The sequence below is a fragment of the Vulpes vulpes genome, chromosome 2 (genome assembly GCF_048418805.1).
Source record: "Vulpes vulpes isolate BD-2025 chromosome 2, VulVul3, whole genome shotgun sequence".
Classification (NCBI taxonomy): Eukaryota; Metazoa; Chordata; class Mammalia; order Carnivora; family Canidae; genus Vulpes; species Vulpes vulpes.
In genome coordinates this window covers 114,986,960-114,999,085 of record NC_132781.1, presented here as the reverse complement: position 1 = coordinate 114,999,085, position 12,126 = coordinate 114,986,960, and the positions used below count along the sequence as shown (strand labels likewise).

General features: G+C 53.0%; 1 pseudogene; it reads left to right on the top strand.

Moving 5' to 3' along the window:
- The first annotated feature begins 1,394 nt into the window (after window positions 1–1,394).
- On the top strand, window positions 1,395–1,495 carry LOC112908412 (U6 spliceosomal RNA; annotated as a pseudogene).
- Window positions 1,496–12,126: the final 10,631 nt, after the last annotated feature.

The window sequence follows — 12,126 nt, the reverse complement described above, 5'->3', positions numbered from 1 at the left end:
GGAAGCAACAGGCCCCACAGACCAGGGGTGAAGGTCTGAGCCAGGAGAGCAGAGGGAGGAGGGAGATGGCCCTCTGCCCGCCCCCCACCCCAGGAGGAGTGAGACCACACTGCCCGCCCAGGCAGCAGGCCTTCTCGCCCCCACCCCTCCCCACCTCCCTCCCGCCTGCTGCATGGGCCTTTTCCTGCCATATTTGGGAAGCTTCATTCAGGACGCCTTGAAGATCTCATCTCACAGTTTCTGAGGTTTGGGAGGATGCTATCAGTGGGGCTCGAACACAATTGCCTTTTGCATCTCTTCCCCGGTGCTTTACACAGATATATAAAGTACCCAACTAAGCCGTTAGAAATAACTCAAGAGGACGGTGACAGTTACCATCCTCAAGTGGCCCGCCTGAAGTCTGGGGGGCGAGCTGCCCTGCGGGGTGATGAGGGGCTGGGCCTGGAATGTACTCTCTGACCCGCAGCCATCAGGGGCTGCTGGCACCTGCGCCTGCATTTCACACACCTCCCAAGGGGCCCCAAGGCCCAGACGTGGGGAACTTGCAAGGGCTGGGTCTGGGCCGAGGCCTTTCCGGGTCACCGTGGCTGGGAGAATGGGCCTCCCGGCATGAAACACGCTAAGCTGGAGGTCTGTGCGGCTGCGGAGGGGGTGGCGGCGGGGTGGCAGGCGTAGCTAAAGGCTTCCTGGGAACAATGAGCTGGCCTGCTTTCACCTGTTGTCCTCTGGCCTGACAGCTGCGGGAGATGAATGAGCGGGGCCAGCGGCGAAGGGGAGGCCGGCTCCAGCCCCTGTGTGGCCTGAGCAGGCCCACGCCATTGCAGACAGATCCTCGGACATGGCCAAGCCTCGGACTGCAGCGTCCTGGTGCAGGACTCACAGCCTCCAAACCCCCGATGCCCCCAAGGCCTGGCAGCATCTGCTGACTCGCCCCCGAGCTCCCTCTGGTCATACCTTGAGGAAGATGCCTCCCATTCTCGTCCTCATGTAAGTGGATCTCTAGGGGCCAGGTCTGCCCCAGGAGCCCCTCCCGGGCACACGGGTGACAACTGCCACTGGGCCACCCAGGAGTTTCCCAGCTGACCCGTGGCAAACAAGCCTCTTTGGCCTTTGCCTGCATATCTTAAGCTGCTCACACTCAAGGGGTCTCACCCCTGATGTTGGGAGCTCTTCTTCTTTGTCGTAATTGCCCAACTTCAGCTGGGACATCTTGTCTCATAGTGTCTCAGAACTCAGGTAGGATGATCTTGATGCAGCTCCAAAGTGACAGCACTCTGCCTTTATTTCTTGATGCTTGAAGATATATATATATATTCTTGTATTATTATTATTATTATTAATTGTATTATTATATTATATTGCCATATATATATATATATCACCAAGCTAGGCCATTAAAAATTATTTAAGTGCTAAAATCCTAACAGTCCAGACAAGATTAGCTTGGCCCCTACATGAGGATGACACAAAAATTCATGAAGGGTTCCATAGTTTTGGATGTGCTAACTAATCTTATTGTGGTAATCATTTTGCAATAGGCACACATATTTTGCAATATATATATATACATTGCAATATAATATAATAATACAATTATATTGCTATATATACATATATATACACATCTATAAATCTCTACTTTGTGAACCTTAAATTTACACAATATTATTCAACATTTATGTCTCCAGAAAGCTGGGGGTGGAGGGGAAACCAGAGAAAGAGAAAGGACTCAAGAGGTAAATGACAAAATTGCCCCTTTCAGGTGGCTTGCTTGAGGCTTTGGAGAGGCGAGCTGGTGAACGGAGCTGACCTGTGGCAGGGCAGCACCAGGACAAGGTAGCGTGCAGCGGCCACAGAGCTGCAGAAGTGAGGGGCAAGGAGGGAGAAGTCACCCAGCCTGGGCTCAGGGCAGTCAGAGTGTCACACGGATGCAATCACATCATTCCGGGGGAGGTGCTGATATCAGGGCCAGAAACCAAGAGGTAGGAGTCTTGCTTTGGAAGAGGAGCGAGTTGGCCTGCCCAAATCCCCACAGGAGGTAGGAAGAACCAGCACAGGTCTGTCTCTGGGGGCGATGGGAAGCCCCTCTCGAGAAACTCCCGTCTGGCTCTATCTCACATGAATTATCCATTAAATGGGATTACGATTTTTTTCTCATTCCCAAAATAATTTGTGTGTATCTGTGGTTGAAAATTTAGCATCTACAGGGCAGCCCTGGTGGCTCAGTGGTTTAGCGCCGCCTACAGCCCAGGGCATGATCCTGGAGACCCCGGATTGAGTCCCACGTCGGGCTCCCTGCATGGAGCCTGCTTCTCCCCCTGCCTGTGTCTCTGCCGCTCTCTCTCTCTCCTCTCTGTGTATTCTAATGAATAAATAAATAAAATCTTTAAAAAAAAAAAAAGAAAATTTAACATCTACAAACAAGCAGGCAAAAGAAAATGTAAATCACGTATATTCTCACCCACCGCGACACTTAGCCCTGCCAGTGTTTTTTCTCTGCAAAAGCATAGTCTTGCCAGATTACCATTTGTTAAATAGAGCACTGATTTAGGGTATGCTTATCTTAGATTACACTATCGTTGCATGCGTTCCAAGGCGGCTCAGTGACAGGGGAGACCCCTGGAAATAGCCACCCTTTGGGAGGGATGATGATCGGTCACTTGTCACACCATCCCTTGGATTTACCATCAACCTGGACGTCTTTGCACAAAGTAAAAGCAAGTCCTGGGGATCCCTGGGTGGCTCAGCGGTTTAGTGCCTGCCTTTGGCCTAGGGCACGATCCTGAAGTCCCGGGATCGAGTCCCATATCAGGCTCCCGGCATGGAGCCTGCTCCTCCCTCTGCCTGTGTCTCTCTCTGCCTCTCTCTCTCTCTGTCTATGATAAATAAATAAATAAATCTTTAAAAAAAAAAAAGCAAGTCCCTCCGCCTCCCATTTCCCCGCCCCCATACAGGTCACCCACGTTCCCGTCCCATCTCCCCTTCGCTTTCCCTGGTGCACATCTGTGCGGAGGGTGAGGCATATTCAAACTACACCAAGTTCACCTCCCTGGCTCTCCTCTAACCTCTTTGGCCCAAGAGTAGTGACCCCAGAGGGGCAGGAAGATGTAGAGAAATAGCCATGTGTACCCAGATGTGGCCCTGACCTCAAGGAAACGCCTGCCGTGGGAGGGCCAGGGCGCAGATTAAACACAGACCCAGGACATGTGATTGAGCGCGCTCCTGGCCTTGGGTAATGGAAGCTGGAGAGGGATTGAGAAAGACTCTGGTCGTCGTCCCCCGGCCACTTCCAAGCCACAGATGAGGAACCTGGTTCCAGAAAGGGACTTAGTCAAAGGCCTCTTGCAAAGCCCCGAGATGTCTGTTTCCGAGCCTCGTAGGACTTCTTGGTGGCCTTTGTGCCTCTGGTTTGAGTACAGACGCATCAGGCACGTTCTTGGCAAGTTCGAGGTAAATCACAGTGACTCACAGCACCTTCCTCCAAAAGGCGACATCGCCCGGAGCCTGTTAGAGGAGCCAGGACCTTCTCTCACCCCAAAGGGTTAAGTGGGGGCCAGTGATGTAAGTGCCAATCCCACTGGCTTTGGACAGGAAAAGAACGCTGGGGCTGTTTTTCTTCTCTGAAAGCCAATCCCAGTGGAGTCGCTGGGGTTTTTAAAACCAAATGTCTTTACAGCTTGAAATGAATAACCATGACCTCAGCCGTCACACACGCAGTCCCCTGCTGCTATACATTTAGCATCGCCTCGCTCCGGGCGTCCTGCAAATAACCCACGTCTGTGGAGCACATGTGGGCAGGACGAGCCGCCGTCAGGAACGGTTTGGGTTGGGAGGCCCGAGACGTAGCCCTGGGAACGTTACCGTCATCTGCTAGCCATTTCCCACTCCCATTAAAGCCAGACGCTGGATCCGCCGGCGCTGTTGCAGACTGTCACGAGGGATTCCTTTTTATTGCTTCGACGCGGGGCTCTGAACCACATCAATTACAACCCTTGTGTTACCCGTGGGGGGGTGTGAAATGAAATGATGACAGTCTCGTTGTGGTGCAACGGTCCCCAGATCGGATGGAGACCGAGTCCCGCGTTCCCTGAGAACAGAGGAGGGAGAGATCTGGATTCTGGGCTCCGGAGACACATCGAGCCCCCCCAGGCACGCAGGACTGAACTGCACCAGCAGCTCCCCGCGTCAGGAGGCTGCGGTCACACATGACTCAATGGGGACGGTCTTGGCACTCCGCGTCCCGAACCTAACGCAGCATTCCCACAGTCACAGAAGCAACATGCTGTTGTTTATTATTATTCTTCATGGCATATGAAAAGCGTAGCTGTATTAACTTAGCCTCGTGGAGACTGGGAGACACCCAGTGGGCCAACCACAGAGGTTCCTCCCTGAATGTGCTCCGTGACCTTGGTGGTGGCTCCATGACCTTGGTGTTGCAGGCATTGAATCTCAGTTTCCTCGACTGTCGGATTAAGGGTTTAGATGATCTGAATGTCCTCCCCCCACCCCACACCCATCTCTAACTCTGTAGGACTCTAAGCACCTTTATGAGAGGTGGGAATAAAATTATCAGGCTGTAAAGTCGCTGGTGACTTGAGAGATTGTCGTAGGGTCAGCAGCAGGGAGCAGGATGGACCACACGCCACCCAGAGCGTCTGGGACAGTCCACCCGGACCGTTGCAGCTGCAGGGACAAGAATCCAGATGCAGGGTGGAAATTAGATCCCAAACCACAGATTCTTCCAAACGAAGGCCTCCAAAGAGCTGCCTTAGGGTGCAATATGGTCTCTAGCCTTTGTGGGAACGCCTCCTCCCACCCCCGCCCCCCCAGGACAAGAGGCAAGGTTGGGCCTTGGAAGAGGAACCTTGAACAGTGCACAGACATAGGCTTTGTCCACAGGGAACTTCTCCAGCTCACAGTAGGAGCCTGACTCAGGGAGGTGGGTGGGGGGTTGACACTCTCCACCCCACCCCCGGGAGGCTCACCAGCCCTGACAGTCCCATCAAATCCCGGGGGGGGGGAAAAGGAAGTTTGTAGCCAGGAGCTTGCAAACTGTCTTCTGTCTTGCTCTCTTTTGTTTTCTGAGCACGAGTGATGGATGCCCTGCGAGGAAGGTCAGTCCGATAAGTCATTTCCTCCTCTGGAGGCACTTGACTCACCTCTGATTCACCTCGCACGAGTCTGCTCAGAACCAGACACGCGGGCTTTTTCCTGAGCTGTAATCTGGCGAGTGCTTGACTGGAGCCCCCACACATCGCATACCATGTGCAGGAGGCCTGGGGCTGGGGGCTGGGGGCTGGGGGCTCCGTCCTCATCCTGCTTCTTTGCTCCCACTTTCGGGCAGTGGATGGGGGGCAGGGGCTGAGAGGGTACACCTGGAATGAATCCCCCTCATCTCCAGTTTCCACTCCAAGGGACAGGAGGGTGAGGCAGCCCAGCTGCCCAGGAGTGTGGTGTCAGCTACAGGGTCCAGTGGAAACCAGACCCCACAGCCTGGCACTATAAGTTCAACAGCGGCTCTCACCAGGGCTTGCCACTCACCCAGCCATGAACAGCACAGCCTGAGAAAAATGCAAAGGGGGGCACCTGGGTGGCTCAGCAGTTGAGCATCTGCGATGGCTCAGGTCTTGACCCCGGGGTCCTGGGATCGAGTCCTGCATCAGGCTCCCTGCATGGAGCCTGCTTCTCCCTCTGCCTCTGTGTGTGTGTGTGTGTGTGTGTGTGTGTGTGTGTGTGTGTGTCTAATGAATAAATAAATAAAAATAAAAGAAAAAAAGAAAGAAAGAAAGAAAGAAGAAAAAAGAAAAGAAAGAAAGAAAGAAAGATGGATGCAAAGAGCATCCCACTTAAAAATATCTGAATTGTCCACCAACCACATTTCTTCCAGACTTAACCTCCGAAGCTTGGTGGAGGGAATTGCAGCTGTGGCCTAGAAGAGACAAAGAAGACTCTCCATCCCGTGCCTTTTTCCTCTGCTGTCCAGTTGTGGACACGTGTGTCTCTCTCCCACACGTGCAACGAGCAGTGACCGTGCTGAGCAACCCATCAGGCTGGGCCACCAGCCTGAGGACTCAGCTAGGGGAGCAGGTGGTGACTCAACCAGCATCCCACAGGGGACGCTGTCCCTCCGCACGGATGCTGACGACAGCTCTATCCGTTCCCACCTGTGGGGGGGCGGGCGGAGTGAATAATGACTAAGGGTCTACAGAATGGACCTGTGGCGGGGGGGGGGGGGGGGGGGGGGCCTGCCCACAGCATGGCCTGAACGGGCCCACAGCTCCATCCCACTGCCAGGGGGCTGCTTTCCTGGACACGCTGAGCTCACTGCTAATGCCACGAGGAAGTCCTGGCAGATGGGGGTACCTGGAGGACTGAAGTGCCAGAGAGGAACCAGCAGGGAGGGGGGGGTCTCTGCAGATTTGCCCATCTCTGATGGGCCCTGGCAGGGCTGTGTTGGGGGGACCCAGGGACCGCGCAGAAGCACCTGGGCACTGAGGACAACCCAGGAGCAGACTTCTCTGTACGTATATCTGTGGCGTGATCCAAGGGGAAGGAGTGGCTGGGGGCGTGGCGGGAAGGGGACCTGGGGGCGCCTCTAAGCCTTCCACTTTGCATCGAGAGACCCCTGAGGCAGCTGGGGAAGAGGGGCCGTGTGCATGTGTAAACTCTGGAGGGCTTCCCTTCCTGAATTTTCCCCTTCCCCCATTCGAACTTTGTGCCTCAGTATCCCTGGGGGAGAGTAGCGCGACTATGACTAGCTCCCTAAGTCTATCACATCAGGACGTCGCACACCGTAAGCGTACACAATGTTACGTAGCAATTAGACCTCAATAAAGCCAGAAAAAAATTTTCAAAGAATATTAATAGCAACGTTAATTGGGCACTTAGGGTGTGCAGGCACATTTATCGTTAACCTACTTAATCCCAAGGGAGAGGCACAAATCAGAAATACCCTGCACGATGCTCTGGCTTTTGTTGGGAGATTCGGAGAACGTCTTGAGAAACGTGCAGGAAGGATTTGCCCTTGACAGAGGGCTCATCTGGCCTGGAAGGAAGGAAGCAAGGGCGAGAGAGTGGGAATGAGGAAGAGGAGCTGTGCTTTTGGGGCGGGAGAGGGGGGTACTACGCCCAAGGTCTTGGCTCTTCTGAGGGAGAGAGGTAGATGGAAACAGGCAAGAATCCTCCTGCCCCTGGGGGCGCCTGGGGGGCTTCGTGGTTGAGCATCTGCCTTCGGCTCAGGGTGTGATCCTGGGGTCCTGGGATCGAGTCCCGCATCGGGCTCCCTGCAGGGAGCCTGCTTCTCCCTCTGCCTGTGTCTCTGCCTCTCTCTGTGTGTCTCTCATAAATAAGTAAATAAAATCATTAAAAAAAAAGAAAAAAGAAAAAGAAAAAGAATCCCCCTGCCCCGAGCCTGCCATGGAAGCCCGGAGCTAGAGCAGTTATTGGGTTGGACAGTGCATGTCTAAGCTGCATCCATGTAGACTGAGCCTCAAGGGCCCCCACACGGCCCCCCAAAGCTTTGTGCGCTGCACGAGACCCCAAGAACATGCCACAGTCTTTGGACGGGGGAGGCCCAGGAAGGGCTGAGGTTGTTTCCCAGCATTCTGGCAGAGGGTGGGACTGAAATCAGATAATAGGCTGGTAAGAAAAATAAAAATTGATTCTGTTTCGTTAGTAACCGAGTGTTTGGACGGAGATCACAGGTGATGCATTTGTCTTTAAATTCCCAGCTGCATACCTGCTAGCTCTTCAGGGGATGTTCTTGGAATGAGTGAACGAGCCACGGTAAAACCAAGTGTTATAGATGCGGCAAATACACTATGGCATAGATTGCTGGTTCTCGGGCGTGTACACGGACCCCTGTGGGTGTCCCAGATATTTTCATAATAATCCAAAGACATGAATGAAGTTGCCCTTTTCAGTCTCGTCCTCTCATAGTGGGGGATTCTGGACGCAGCGCAATAGGTGATACGGCAACTGATCAAATGTAGAAGCAGATCCAACAATCTCACTGTCCTGCTAAGCCAGACATTAAAAACCATTTGCAAAAAAAGGGCATAATGCCAGCCTTTTTTTTAAAGATTTTTATTTATTTATTCATGAGAAATACAGAGAGAGAGGCAGAGACACAGGCAGAGGGAGAAGCAGGCTCCATGCAGGGAGCCCGACGTGGGACTCGATCCTGGGACTCCAAGATCAGACCCTGAGCCAAAGGCAGGCGCTAAACTGCTGAGCCACCCAGGAATCCCGTAATGCCAGCCTTTTTGCTTAATTTTCTAGTTTTGGAAAATATAGCCAGTCATCATTTTATGTTAACACACAACGGGTTCATTAACGTATTTTTAATGAATAAATCCTATTTTTACGATTACTCAGCTTTCATTTTTACCACGGGATATGTATCAGACACGACACATCTAAACAAAAGCTCCCGGGGATCCCCAATAATTTCTGAGAGCGCAACGGGTCTGGAGAACAAATTGTTTGGGAACCGCCATAACAGACGAAGAGCAGGAGGCGGGTCGGCGGGGAAGGAGGGCACAGGTTCAGCCTCTGCAGGCCCTTCTATCGAATGAAGACGCGGGACTAACGGGCGCCAGGGCTCCGTCCCTAACCATCTGTAACATGGCAAGCAGGGGTAGAGATGGAAACTCGATAAATTCAAGAGGGCCCTCGCTGAAATTCCGGCTCCTTTGAGTGCACCATGAGAATGCCACAGGAAGGGTTTTCTGGCTAAAAATAGTTGCCCTAAGCCCTGGGGGGGTCAGAGGGTTCCTCCCAGAGCCAGGCCGGGGATGATGTCAGGGCTTGGGGTCCGTGGATGACTGTTCAGGAATCCACCATCCTTTTGTTCCTACAGAAATGTCACCTCTAATCTCTGCCCGAGCCCAGAGCTCGGGGGCGTGCATGTGTGCCCAAACTCCATCAAATGTTACAAGTAATCCGATTTAGACTCTAATGTCCTTTCAGGGGAGCCTCCGAGGAGATACAAAGTCCAGGCAGCACCCCCCCATCCCCGCCCACGTCCCCCACTCCAGGCTGTGGCCTCAGCAAGCAGGAGGCGGGTGGTGGTTCTGCATCCCTCCCTCTCCCCCACCCCCCACCCCCCACCCCCGCACCCCACACCCCGCCAGGGCTGGAGTCCACGCTTCTTTGTGGGGTTATTGGAAACCTGTTCTGAAGCTCTGTTATAAATACCCAATAATAAATAAACATGAGTTATTTCTGAAACGTACCCAGGAATAGCCAACCACCCAAATAGCCAAGGGTGTCCTTCGGATCCTGGGAAAAACAGAAACGTGGGTATGGTTTATTTTTCCATTGCCCAAAGCAGAACCGTTGGTCGCATATGCCTAATTTTAGTTTTCTCCTTCCATTTTTTCAAAGTCTTATCTTGTAGCCCGAGGGAAGAGGGAAGGTAGGGAGGGGGTGGGACAGTGCGAGTGCAGGGCCCCTGCGGAGTGGGGGGGGGGGACCTGTTCTTCCTCTCCAGCAATCTGCATGGCACGCAGACAGGCCACCCGGTCTAGGCTTTCCTGGCCCCTTGGCGCTGGTAGAGCCAAATGAGAAATAGCCAAGATACTGGGTGAGCCACAGAGTAACGTTGTGAACTCCCAAATCCCAAAAGAACCAGGGAAACAAAACAAAAACCAAGAGAAAGCTGGAAAGAAAGAAAGAAACCACTGAAGTCTGGAGAAACACAAGACACCAGGGAAGAAGTTTTGGGTGAGCAAGGGGCCTGGGGTTACAAGAGCCCAGGACCCCTGGAAATGGTTCTCGGCTGCACGGGTGAGCTGAACCCCACAAATATTGCTTGCATGCCCCTGTGTTCTCCCCACAAGGAACAGCCAGCCAGCACCTTCTCTCCCTTGGCTGCAAGACTCAGTAACTCAGCTGGCTCACAAGTCATCTCTGGGATGCCAGGCCGCATCTGCGCGGGGTGAGCGAGCTCTCCATCACCTCCAGAAAAGTCTAGCAGAACAGGACGACGCCCCACGCAGCTGCAGCTCCTCCTGGGCCGCGGCCTGGGCTGCCGGTACAAGGACCCCGAGTCCGGCCCAGCCACCTGCTCAGGAAGAGGAGCCTCAGAGCTGCCACGGGGCCATCCGAAGGCCGCCTCTCTCCTCATCTGTGCTCGCTCCAGACCCCGTCCGACCTCGCCCAACGTGGAGCACCTGGGCCTGTCTTCCTAACTTCAGCTGGGCTTTGGCTTCCCGGTGTCAGTGTTCCCCCAAGGACCTCACTGGGCTGGATCTTCATTTCTCTGCACACTGCGGATCCCACCTGAAGTGAAGCAGCTCTCAAACCACCCCCGCCTCTGAAGGAAAGGAGTTCCTACGTCAGTTCTGTGCTCTAAGCTCCCACCGTGCTACCACTGCCTCACCCACTGCACAGGTCAAGCATCTAGGGGTTGACACATGAGTCACTCACAGGAAGTCCCCTCCCCGCCCAGCTGCTCCTAGCACTGGGGCTTAGACATAGAGGCTTTGAGTCTTCCGGAAAAGAAATGAGACTCAAAGAGAGAAAGCATTCTATGTCTCGCCGAACACCTTTCTCCAGAGCTGCTGTCACGAATGACTCAATCCTGCACGGCAGCTAACCCGAAAGCCGCAGCTAACCTGAAGGCGGCAGCAACAGCGTCCTCCCCACCGTCTTAGAGTGTGGGGTCAGGCAGGCTAAGCCTTGCAATAGATTATAATGATGATGAGCTTGGATTCCCAAAAAAGGCACTGAAGCTGGGTGGAAAAGACAGAGGCTCCAGCTCAGGGTGTGACCCCAGGGTCCTGGGATCGAGTCCCACATCGGTCTCCCTGCATGGAGCCTGCTTCTCCCTCTGCCTGTGTCTCTGCCTCTCTGTGTGTCTCTCATGAATAAATCAATAAAAATCTTTAAAAAAAAAAAAAAAGATTCTTTGGGGATCCCTGGGTGGCTCAGCAGTTTAGGGCCTGCCTTTGGCCCAGGGCGTGATCCTGGAGTTCCAGGATCGAATTCCGCATCGGGCCCCCAGGATAGAGCCTGCTTCTCTCTCCTCCTGTGTCTCTGCCTCTCTCTCTCTCTCTCTCTCTCTCTCTATGTCTATCATAAATAAATAAATAAATAAATAAATAAATAAATAAATAAATAAATCTTTAAAAAATAAATAAATAAAAATAAAAGATTCTTTGATGTGTCCAAGCTACAGGAATGGCCCTGGCTGACATTAGCATGGACATCAAGATGCTTTTCTAATCACAGCGACAGGTCTGTTTTAAGGGTATCACACTCCCGTCTCATTATTCTTAGACCAAGGACACATTTGCTTGGACTGCATGCTCGTGCCCCCCCAGAATTCACATGTTGGAACCCTGCTCCCGATGTAAGGGTATTTGAAGGTGAGCCCTCCTCTGGGAGGTGATTGATTAGTAATAGGTGAGGTCATGAGGGCAAAGCCTCGCGAGTGGGACCAGTGCCCCTATGAGCCTCACAAGAGGGCGGGCCTCCTCTCTCTGCTCTCAGGCATGAGAAGGTGGCAGCCTGCAGCCCCGGGGGCACCCTGCCGCGCCAGCACCCTGATGCAGGACTTCCAGCACCCGGAACTGTGAGAGGTTCAGGTCTGCCATTAGTAAGTCTACGGTACTTTGTGAAAGCAGGCCGAACGGATGGATGGAAATCAAATGTGCAAAAAGTCTGAGAGTTTTGGGCACAGTCAGTGGTTAATGAGCACAATTAAACCAGCAGACCAGAAAGAGTATCCAAGCCAAAGAGTAGATCTTTGCTTACGAGCCCTCGGGCACCATATTCCTGCCCCCCTGGTCCCTCAGCGAGCCACACAGAGGAGCTGGGTGTGTGCTATGTGCACCTTCTCCTGCTTCTAAGCTCCAATGAGTTTGATGAGGAGAAACATCCCACCACTTGTTAACACGGCTTCTGCCTGTTTGATTTAAAAACATTATCTACAAGTTATAGCTCAGGCTTCTCTGCCAGTCATTGTAGGGCAGCTATCCGAGGGAGGTGAGACAGAACAATTTTAACACAGATACAACCTCAAGACCTTAGAGGGAGACATTTTGGAGGAGCTCAGAGAAAAGGCTCCAACACTGACATTTGAAAACCCTTCCCACAATGACATGAGGCGGTTTTCTCCCT